Source organism: Zootoca vivipara, chromosome 11 (assembly GCF_963506605.1).
Source record: "Zootoca vivipara chromosome 11, rZooViv1.1, whole genome shotgun sequence".
NCBI lineage: Eukaryota > Metazoa > Chordata > Lepidosauria > Squamata > Lacertidae > Zootoca > Zootoca vivipara.
The window spans coordinates 45,942,473-45,954,563 of NC_083286.1; the positions used below are offsets into that span (position 1 = coordinate 45,942,473).

At 45.7% G+C, this 12,091-nt stretch overlaps 1 protein-coding gene across 3 annotated transcripts in view; it reads left to right on the forward strand.

The window, feature by feature from the left end:
- The first annotated feature begins 2,309 nt into the window (after positions 1-2,309).
- DAB2 (DAB adaptor protein 2) overlaps positions 2,310-12,091 on the forward strand; it is a 41,179-nt gene continuing 31,397 nt past the window's right edge. For all 3 annotated transcript variants that reach the window (XM_035100493.2, XM_035100489.2, XM_035100494.2), the window contains exon 1: positions 2,310-2,488. The gene's annotated coding sequence lies outside the window, so the exon portion shown is untranslated. The remainder of the gene's footprint in view (positions 2,489-12,091) is intronic.

The following is a 12,091-nucleotide window of genomic DNA, read 5'->3' on the forward strand; positions in this document are numbered from 1 at the left end:
CAAAACGCAGAATGGAATGGACCAATGACTGAGCCCATGACAGGCACGGAACAGAAGCAAGCTGAAAAAACAGCCTTGTAAGGCAGGGATGGGAAAGGCGCAGTTGGTGTCAGATATTTTATTCCCCCCCCCCACACACTTTGACAGGTAGGTTGAATAAACTTGAATAAACTATCGGGAGGGCCCAGGTAAGCCCCCCCCCCATCGATCACAAAACTTGGCATGCACACACCATTTGAATGACAATGCCCATTAACTTTGTAGGGGGCCTGGTCCCCTCAAATGTTTTCTGGGGAATGAAGGGACCTTGGCCCCTAGGAGTTCACTTGCACACACACACACACCCCCAAAAAACCCCAAATATCCCAAACTACAAATGACTTTTAACATTATGACCACAATCCTCAACCCTTTTGGACCTCAATCCTACAAGCATCACTGAACTCCTTTGTTACTCATCTACAGGCCCTTTTAAATCCCATTGAATTTGATGGAATACAATGAAGGATGCTAGGTTGAAGAGTGCAAAGGAAAGAAAGCAAAGTGACTGGGGCCCTGATCCTGAACAGAGCATCTCACAGAGCCAGGTTTTTTGGAAACCATTGAGGCTCCCAGCCTGTCTGTGTGTGTGTGTGTGTGTGTGTGAAGAAATGCACATGGGGAGGGTGCCAGACTGGGTGAAATAAAGTCTAGTTCTGCCCCTGCATAATCTTCTCAAATGCCCCCTCCCCCTTATAGATTTAAAGGAAATGGCCCACCATACGAGGGAAGGGCCATAGCTCAGTCTATGGTGGAGCACTCGCTTTGCACGTCAAATGTCCCACGTTTGATCCCTGGTGTCTCTGGATAGGGCTGCCCTCTGCCCGAAACCCTGGAGAGACACTGCCAGTCAGTGCAAATGATATGGAGCCAGATGGGCAATACTTAGAATCATAGAAATGTAGGGTTGAAGGGACCATGAGGGGTCATCTAGTTCAGCCCCGTGCAATGCAAGACTCTCAACCCATGCCCCCCCCATCCAATCTGAAACTATACCGGATGGACCCTGCTCAGTTTTGCAAACCTGCTGGCAGTTATATTGCTGTGCCATTGGGGACTCGGTTTGGGCAGCTCCCTGGGCTCCTTTGAATTTGTCCCATTCATAACATCCAGATCCTAGACTCCGCCAAACCCTTCTCCCCCCCTCCAGCCCCAACTCCCCCTCCCCGCTTGCTCTAACCACTGATCCCTCCAGCCAGGGCCGGATTTAGGTTTGATGAGGCCCTAAGCTACTGAAGGTAATGCCCAGCTGTCCTTCGTCAACAAATAGTTGCTGGAAAAATTCCTTCAGTAGCACCTTAAAGACCAACTAAGTTTTTATTTTGATATGAGCTTTCGTGTGCATGCACACTTCCTTCGATTTCAGAGGCAGACTGGAAAGAGAAGTTGCTGAATTGGAACTCATTACCAAGCTTAAAACCATGGAACCACCTGGGATGAACAAAGACATTGGATTCTTATCTCATTATGCATGATCAAGCTTTCTTTAGTGCCTCAGCCCTTGCTCCCCCCCCCCCCCCGCAGGACCAATTGCAGTCATCAGCAGTCGTTAACAGCCATCAACAGGTTTACCACTCCTACCAGCCCATCACCCATTCCCACCCACCCCCACCCTCTGTCTGGCTCTTCTGTTTCAAGTATATCAAGTGTGCATGCACACGAAAGCTCATACCAAAATAAAAACTTAGTTGGTCTTTAAGGTGCTACTGAAGGAATTTTTTTATTTTGCATTGACTTAGACCAACACGGCTACCTACCTGTAACTAGAAATAGTTGCTGGTTTTTTGTGTGTTAAATATATGCTATATGGTAATTTATGAATCTAATATCTAAAGCTATTTGCACATGTTGCCATGCAACCAGTCCATGCAGAATGTAGGCACCCTATATATATGAATGAGCAAACCAGTGATATTTTAGGGAGCAGGCGGGGCCCATTACTGACATCATAGGAGCTTACACAACACAAAACACTGTTGCTGTACGTTGGTTTTTTGTTTTTTTATCTTATGTTTTGGAAATGTACATCCAGGGCTTTTTTTCTCTTTAATATTTTTGGGGGGCCCAAGAGAGTGGGGCCCTAAGCTATAGCTGGTTTAGCTGGTCAATCCGGCACTGCCTCTAACCACTGACCCCTCCAGCACGCGCGGCGCTGGACTGTTTCTCACCCCCACCTCCTTCCTTTCCGGGACGGAAGGAGTTAAGTTTGGGAGCGCAAGACACGTTGAGGGGGAGTCGCCCGATCCGAGGCAGCAAAAACATCGGCGCGCATTCCTGGGCAGTGCTCAGCTGCCAGCAGCTGATTAAAACCATCTCTCTCGCTGTGAGTGGCTCAGGCCGCCGAAGGCTCGCGCGGGGCTCAATATTTAAGCGGAGCCGCCGCCGCGTCAGGGCGCTTGCCGGCTTCCAGTGGCGGGATCATGTGGGGAGAGGCGCGGCGCTGAAGCTGGTAAGGAACGCGCTTTCGGCAGGGAGGGAGGGAGGCAGGCAGGCTCCGGTTTGCAGCGCCCACGAGAGCGGCTTCTTGGAGGCGTCCGAGTGACATGTCCGCGTTTTGTCTCCCACCCACCCCACCGGAGGTATCGTGGGGAGGCTCCGGAGCTCCGGGATCGACCGGACGAGCTGCCTCGCCAGACAGCCGTGGAGCCTCCGAGGGGTGGCTGCTGGGTCGTGGAGGCTCGGGGGGGGGGGCTATTGGGTCTTCTGAGCAGGGTTGACACGCACACGCAATGCAAACACACGCGCAAAAAACGTACCCCGCACACCGAAGGTCTCTAGGTGGCCCTGCCAGACCTGGGAGGCAGGAAACAATGGCTATATTTTGGCCTCTTGAATTTGGAATTTGCTTTCCACTCTCTAATGCTGGGTTGCTTTCTATAAAATAACTACAGTGTTTCCTTAGCTTGCTTTTTTTTAAAAAAAACCTTACAGCCAAGAGTGCTGGCCCTGGGAGCTATTATTACTATTAGTTTAATTTTGCTGCAATTGTATGGTGGAGTAATGGAATGAGTGGGGAGGGTGACAAAGTAGCCAGCTCTAAATGTGTTTTGCCTGTACTGTAGTGTAAATGTAGGAATCCTGCTTGAGGATAATGTCCCTGCCGGAGCTACCCCTTTAAGAGACCAGGACTCTCGGCATTTCTTGGGAAGGGGTGTGGGGAGAGCGGAATCCTAGGAAAATAAACAAGCATTGGAAAGGGGGCTAGGTCAAGGCAGGCAAATGTATACAAAACAATAAATCTTGCCATTGAAATGGCCGTGCTGGAGAGCTTGGTTTGAGCAAGCTGAATAAAATAAGGGAGCAATTAAGCAGCGGGAAGTCGGAGGAAGCATCCCTTGAGACATTGCTATTCAGTTGGCACGGGGGTACCCTCCAGTCTGCACAGCACTATTCAGGGATGAGTGGAGCTAGAGTGCATCTGTTATCCCATGTTGGCTATCTTTTGTTTGCATCTGCAGCGCTCACACTGATTGGTTAGGCTTGAACTGGGCCCTGGAAAATGTCAAGGGTAATGGTTTTTGTGATCCCTGGCTTGTGTCCTAAACGTGGCAGCTTTCCCTAGAGTAGGGCACCTTTCCCAGGTGTCAAATGCTCCTGTGACTTCTTCCTTGCCCAGGTGGAAACAGTGGTCCATTTAAAAGTAAGTAGAGAGACAATAGAAAGTCGTAAGTCCCCAAACCCTGGCTGAATATGTGGTTTAGTGTGTGACTTAACAGCTCGCCCAAGGGCTTATCCCAGGAGTTTGTTGGTATAGGGTGGTTTGGAAAGGCAAGTGAACATTTTTTAAACCTCTGGAGTTCTGGGGTTGTGCTGCCTTTCTTCTCTCCAAATAATTTCCGAGAGGGTAAAATATTGGATTTAATACACAATGCATCTGGAAGAGAATTTGTACAGCAAGAAAATATGTACAGGGGAAAAACACACATTTACAACACTCTGGAAAGCTGAATGAAATAATACTTGAAGCCATTATGGTTTATGGTTGTGGGGAGGGAGATATTGAAAAGTATCTGAAGAATGTAGGATTAATGTGGCCAACAGGTTCATGTCTTGTGTATGAAGAAAGGTTTGCCACTTTCTTGGCCTCCAGGATCAGCAGAGCATATACAATCTTAGTTCCATACCAAGAAACCTCACCTTTCGTGTCCAAAGCCTTGACTGACTTGTTGAGGCACAAGACCAGTAAAACATGTCAACTCTAGAAGCAAAACCCTTATTTATATCAATTTGCTTCACTGAGTTCCTTCAGCTCCGCCAGCAGTCAGGCTATAGGAGAAGAGAGGTGGATCTGCCAGACTCCCCATCTGCTTTGCTGATAGACTAGTGACTTTTGGCAACTTCTCCCCTTGAAATCTTGTGCCAGAGTTGGTTTCCTTCCTTCCTCCCAATCCCTTTTCCTTTTGTAAGCATGGAGAGGGATTGTCATATGATTGACCTTTGATTATTGTGCTTTAAAGGATCAATGTGCTTTAAAGAAATAAAATTGTTGGCCCCAGAAAGCCCCTGATGGAATACCATCAATATCAGCATGTAGACATCTTGGGATTCTCTTTCCAGCACTTCGTTTGAAGCAGGGTGGTGGTGGTGCCATCACACAATTATTGCCCTAAAATAGGAATGCATGTTTCTGCAGAAAAGGAACTACGGTAATGGAAGATGAGGAGCAGGTGAGTTGTATTCACAGGTGTAAGGAGGAGAGCTATGGGTGTGGTAGGCTAATCACCAACTAGCCAAAAGCCATGGCTTCTGTTAATGGGATCAAGTGTAGATGGGCTGAAAAGGAGGGTTTTGTTCTACTTCAAGTGTAACTAATTGGTTGAACCGCCTTTTTTTCTTTTTCTTTTTGCTATACACCTGCTTGTTTGAATGAAAGTAGAGTTTGCAGATGCAGAGGTAGAAGCGTTTCAGACAAAGTTACTGCGACTTGCTTTTTTCCTCCTCCCTCCCAATCCCTATTCCTTTTCTGCTGTATCATTCTTAGATAGTAAACAGGTTGAACTCTTATCATGGAGGCTTCTTTTTTTAAAAAAAAAACCTGCCTTGCAAGCAGAAAAAGTGAGAATGCCTAGACCTTTCTCTCTGCAGGTGTAATGCTTAACTGCGGTTAATAAACATTGTCTTAACAGGACTGCAGAACTTGCAAGCAAGCCTCCGATCTAGGAGTCCAACTTGACTGAAATCCGGAACTTTTATTACCCCTTTAAGCTTAGGGGTGGGCTTAAACTTTCTGTGGCAGATAAGGCAAAGCCATTTTATTAATTAGCTGCCCCTTTCAATGAGCTATATGAGATCTTGTGGAGTCACAGCATTCTTTAAGGTGGGGAAATGCCAAGTCATTCCTTCGGCCACAGCAAGGAGATGAAATGTCAAATGGGAATGCTTAACCTAATATGTTATCTTACCATGCTCTGTGCATCTGGGATGAGCAGAGTTCATCAGCAGGCCAATCTCTGCTTGGAAAAAAACAAACACCCCAGCTCTTATTAAATGTATGTGTGGATGTTGGAAGCATATGCATTAATCAACAGACACCTTCCAAAAGCATGAGGTTTTTGCCTGGTAGTATGCACACGTCTTGACAGTTCATTACTGTAGCCATTAGGGGTGGCGGTGTAGAATTGGCTGACTGGTTGGCTAGATTGGTGCTCCGAGTAGGAAAAGAGCCCCTAATTAAATGTTCTCGAATAATCCTTGCTTGAGGTTGTTTGTTCCAAGTGGGGCATGTCAATCAGCAGTGTTCTAATGGAATTATTTCAGATGGCTGAGGCAGAAGTTGCCTTTGGCAGAAATCTCGTTTTATGGAAGTAAGGGGACCTCTGTATCGTGGCAGGATGCCCCTGATCCTTCTGAGAAGTTGCCTTAACTGGAAATGAGGGTTTTGATCGGATGGCAGCTTGGATTAAGGGTGGGGAGGAGGAACAGAGACTTGCGCTGGGCTGAGACGACTTCCCGGAAAGTATTGAACGGCCCCATATTAATGCGAACTTGACAAGAAGCTCTGCAGAAATAGTGTTACCTGCTGGGAGAAGGTAGCAGATTGTGTGCTATGTATGCCTTGTGCTGCTCCTCTTTAAATATTTCAGAAAACTTGAAATTCTCAGGACTTTACTACTAACCATGTAACAGGGCCAGCTAAGGACAAAACATTGGCATCACTCAGCAGTTCAGAATGCAACTGAGTAATAAAATGGGAGGAGCTATTGAAGCAAAGGATGGTGCTGCTTGCCCTGACTTAGAAGGAAATGCATGCACGTTTTGCTGTATGCTCCAGGATGCACCTACTGATAACCTCAGATGTTCTGTAAAGCTGTCTGATGGCCACGGAAATGGTCTTTGCAAGGAGCTATGGGCGAGAGAATGCACCAGTTAGATCTGTTATGTTGAAGCTGGCTACTAAGTCCAGCCAGTTCCTCTTGCTTGAAAAATGCAACCTGTGCTGTTGATAAAGATAGTACAACTCGTACAGCACGTTGGCGACAAATATTCACACAGTTGTTCAGAAATAATTTTACACCATTTATCAAATTTGTGAGAAAGGGACAATTACTTACAAAGTGCCATGAAAACTTACAAACTCCCTAAAATAAAGTGAACTTGCAATATCAGATTTTACTAGGTTCTTACAAATTCTTTACTCAGTTTTACGTTTGTTTTTTAAAGTTCAAGAAGATTCAAGAAAAATGTAAGTTCAGCGTTGTTCCTGGTAGCTGTGAGGTGCTGATGAACCCGCGTATGAAGTTATAACGAAGAGAGGGTGACAGCATTCTATCCCCATTTCACCCTAGCAGTCCAGGCAGTTCAGAGGCTGCTGTTTCGCCCCTCGTGGGGCTGATTTGTTGGGGTTGGTGAATAGCACACGTCCTGAGCACAGTATTCTGGGCTTCTTCGGTAGTCTAGTCTCGAGCCATTGATGCGTCTACTAGTGTTAACTAATTCAAACGGAATCTTATTAGAATCAACATAATACGCTTCTAGGTATTCAATTAAATGCAAAGTAAATATACAGTCTCCCACTACAGTCTCCCACTATCTACAAAGAATCAAATTTGATGCAAAAGTTCATAAATATGTACTTACAAGCAAGTTCCTCTTGCTTGGCAGGATAATCATTGAAATGAAAGCAGGATAATCATTGAAATGAAAGCTAACCTACAAATTTCACCTGCAGTTGCAGAGCAGTTAACTTAAAAAGGTAAAGGGCCCCTAACAGTTAAGTCCAGCCGCATACGATTCTGGGGTTGCGGCGCTCATCTTGCTTTACAGGCCGAGGGAGCCGGCGTTTGTTTGCAGACAGTTTTTCCAGGTCATGTGGCCAGCATGACTAAGCCGCTTCTGGCACAACGGAACACCGAAACCAGAGCAGCGCACGCAAACGCCATTTAACTTCCTGCCTGAGCAGTACCTATTTATCTACTTGCACTTTTTGGCATGCTTTCGAACTGCTAGGTTGGCAGGAGCTGGGACAAAGCAACAGGAGCTCACCCCGCCGTGGGGATTCGAACCGCCGACCTTCTGATCGGCAAGCCCAAGAGGCTCAGTGGTTTAGACCACAGCACTACCTGCGCCCCTATCAGTTAACTTAGAGGGGTGCTAATATACTGTTGCTTGGCTGGTGCTAATACTCTTGATTGGCTACTGCCAAGATCATCCTGAGATTTGCAAATTCTGTAATGCATTTGGTTCACACAACAACGTTATAATTCTGGGGCCCACATGCCAGCAATGAAGAGACCTTGCATTATTTGATCCAAGGCCAAAGGCGAGAACTTTCTGGCACTGACATAGCAGGCCATGTGACAAAGGCATAGCAAAATTGCAGTGATGCATTCCTTCTGGATTAATACAGGCAAATCCTGCAATTTGGTCAAACCTCGTTATGGCGTTCTAAACATAGCTGCTCACCCCAATCTGGAAACCACCCAGGGTATATTCCCTGGCTCTTGCTGCATAATCCTTATATTTCTTCCCCATTAACTTGCCATAGCTGGGCCTGCAGCTAACAAGGGATGGGGAGAATACTCCCAGTTAGGGTAGGCATAGGTCCTCCTTTTGAGAGAGTGCTCTATTTGAAGGGCTGTGGTCAACATCTAAAAGATGAAGAGCCTTTGGAAGGAATAGCAATGAACTTGGAAGTTTAGCAGCAGCAGTTAGTACCTGGACAGCAGACTTTGGTTGTCCAGAGGAGGGCAACCAAAATGGTCAAAGGCCTGGAAACAATGCCTTATGAGGAACGGCTTAGGGAGCTGGGTATGTTTAGCCTGGAGAAGAGAAGATTAAGGGGTGATATGATAGCCATGTTCAAATATATAAAAGGATGTCATATAGAGGAGGGAGAAAGGTTGTTTTCTGCTGCTCCAGAGAAGCGGACACGGAGCAATGGATTCAAACTACAAGAAAGAAGATTCCACCTAAACATTAGGAAGAACTTCCTGACAGTAAGAGCTGTTCGACAGTGGAATTTGCTGCCAAGAAGTGTGGTGGAGTCTCCTTCTTTGGAGGTCTTTAAGCAGAGGCTTGACAGGCATATGTCAAGAATGCTTTGATGGTGTTTTCTGCTCGGCAGGGGATTGGACTGGATGGCCCTCGTGGTCTATGATTCTATATGCTAGTCTCCTGGTCTCTTTCCTACTGCTGTAAATATATATTGTAGTTCTAAGCTTGTGTGTTATAAACAGACTTTACTACAACCATTTAACCCTAAACATTTTTTTTCCAGGGGGACCATTTTATTAAGGGAAATACATGGCTATATACTGTTGAACTCCCTGATTGATGAGCTTTCTCCATATATAACCTTAGAAGGTTTGTGTTGCTCTGTCAATGATGTTGTTGGATATGACAGCTAAAAATGTGGAACACTTGATAGGAAGCGCTGGCCTCATAATCACCCCATGGAAGTGAAAACAGGACGTGGGAGGTGACCCAAATGGGATTTGTCTAAGTGGTTGGCTGGTTCTTGGTGTTCTTACAACAGAGGAAAGATCTCCTGGTGTCAGGGTGGTTTTTGCAGCCAACGCTGTCACAACTGTTTAGCCTTTTTTTAATGAAATGACTTGACTCTCTTCCACTGGAGTTTTTTTACTTGCTAAAAGGCAGCTGTACTTCCAAGAATGTCTGTCCCATGACTTTGACTGGGATGCGCACACAGTATGCACTTAAAGTACATCTCCAAAGAAATCTGGGACGTGTAGTTTGTTAAGGGTGCTGGGAATTGTAGTGCTGTGAGAGGTAAGCTTCCCAGGATTCTTTGGGGGGAACGCCATGTGCTTTAAACGTGTGGGTGCTTAAGCCGCCTTTGTGTCTAGCAACCTGGGAGCCAGTTCACAGAAGTGCCTTAAAACTGTTAGAAACCATTGGCATCTTTCAATGAGAGCTGACTCCCAGTCACCCAAGTATTCTCATGGTAGCATGATTGGAATTCCTCTGGGTTTGGTGGGATTCTAGGCCTCAAGTTAAAGACCTTTTTTACAGGCAGCTGCAACTGAGTGCAAAATCCAAAGCTGTGCCAGTTGCAACAGACTTTGCCAAGTGTAGTTTTGTGAAACTGCTATGGGATGACTAAACAGTGTGCCAAGTGTGAAGCAACCTAGAACAGCAGCATCTGGCTTTAGTTGTACAGGTTTGCATGTAATATATAGCCGGGTGTTAATTCAGCCTCTTCTAGCGCACAAAAGGAAGATAATGGCCCACCTGTAGCGTTGCTGAGCATGTACATCATCAATGTTTCCCTGCCAATATTTCAGATCAAATATAGGCAAGTACCCATGACCAGGGCCCCTCCCACAATGAGCAGGAGGACCACAAAATGTGCATCAGTTTCCGGGCTGACTTTTGCAGTGCAATGCTGAAAGGTGCCCTTTGCACCCTCTGTTCTTTATCCCTGTACTGCGCCCTAGGTCATCCTGCCCTGGTTCCTGAAGCAAGGAGTGTTGCAAAATGTACCCATAAACCTAACTTCAGTGGATCTGGTTGTCTTCAACAGAGAAGCTTGCACCATGCTGTTGAATTTAAATAGGCTGTTGAAGTGAGTGGCTGGGAAGCACCTAACCCATGTAATGGGGCCTTCTAGGTGGTGGCGCCCGTCCTGTGGAACGCCCTCCCACCAGATGTCAAGGAAATAAACAACTACTGTATCTGACTTTTAGAGGACATCAGAAGGCAGCCCTGTTTAGGGCAGTTTTCAATGTTCGATGTTTTATTGTTTTTAATATTCTGTTGGAAGCTGCCCACAGTGGCTGGGGAGGCCCGACCAGATGGGCGGGGTATAAGTAATTATTATTATTATATACATACATACAGGCATGCACAGCAAGATGGCATTCCCCCATGTGTGTTGTTGTTCTTGTTGAACATTAATAGTCAAGGAACCTTTAACATCTTGAAAAATAGGAAGGGTTAGCAGAAAATAAGCATTTGGAGCATATGGTATCTGCCCAGAAGATTCCCATTAACTGTAGTCTCGTGGCTTCTAGAGAATCACTTGCATTAACTTCAGGCAGAGGATGAGGAAGTTTGTGAGAGTCAAAATTGTATAAAATCTATGTGCTGCAAGGAAGGTTGCATTTGGTAATGATTCAACATAATTTGGCAGGTGCCTTCTAAACCTTTTTAGATCAGTCAGAGCTTTTAACTGCTAGAAAGAACAAGGATGGGAGCAGGAGAAGTTGCCTGAGTAATCCTGGTTTAATGTGAACACCGTGTAATCACCATACCACAAATCTTGCCAGCATGGGCAAGATTACGTTCTTCAACGTAAGAAGTTGCCCTTGCACAGAATCAAACCATTGTTTCATCTAGCCCATTCTTGTATATATTGACTTGCAGTGGCTCTCCAGGATTTCTTAGAGGTTTCCCTCTCAGGCCTGTTTGAAGATGTCAGAGGTTGAATCTGGGAGCTTCTACATGCAAAGCAGATGCTCTTGCCCAAGCATGGGTTTATCACCTCATCTGCTGTTTGAGGAAACAGTGTCATTCAGTTATATAGTGCTTTTAAAGAATACATGTATTCTAACACACCTTTCAAAAATCAAAATGCAGTAAACAGCACTTGAAAGTAAAGCTAAGCTGGTTGAACAACCTTTCCCAACCTCGGGTCCTCGGATGTTGTTGGAGTACAGCTCCCATCATCCCTAGCTAGCAGGACCAGTGGTCAGGCATGATGGAAGTTGTAGTCCAACAACATCCGGGGACCAAGGTTGAGAGGGGCTCTGGTATAGTGTACTGCTTTAGATGGTATCTTAAGTCATACTTGGAGTGGACCTATTGAAATGAATGAGCTTAAGTTACTCATGAGTGAATGTTTAAGTCCATTGATGCAATGGGTCTACTGATACTCAGGATGGTATCATTGGATACCATCCTGAGCCCAAGAACAGGCATCCCCAAACTTCGGCCCTCCAGATGTTTTGGACTACAATTCCCATCATCCCTGACCACTGGTCCTGTTAGCTAGGGATCATGGGAGTTGTAGGCAAAAACATCTGGAGGGCCGCAGTTTGGGGGTGCCTGGCCAAGAATCATGAATAATGTGGCTGATCCCTTGCCTCTTCTGGGAACTTGCTAGGTAGGCTTAGGAAAGCTGTTCTCTTTTGGCCTAAGTCTCCCCCAATTGGGGAATAATAAGGCAATTGGGGGATAATAAGGCAGGTGTGCCTTACAGGAGCCTTTCCCAACCTGGTGCCTCCAACTCATACGATTCCCAACCAACTTGTAGAGAGCAGCAGGTTGGTCAAGGCTGCCTTACAGGATGGCTGTAACTACGGTAGATTACAAAGTGTTTCTGAACCCTTCGATGCACTCAGATCAAATGCTTTTCAGTATTAAATATTGCATATACTAAAAAATCAAATCAAATCAATTTTTGGATAGGAACTTGGAGGAAGGTTTCATTTAAGCTCCCCACCCCCTCCCAAAAAGTAATAAGCTGCTTGTCCCTTTACCTTTATATTAAAGGTAATATACATCTTTCAGAGGATGTATGTTAATAGGCATTCAGGAATAGTGCACAAGAAATACCTTGTGTCTTCATCAGCTTTGCAACTTGCCTCCCCCT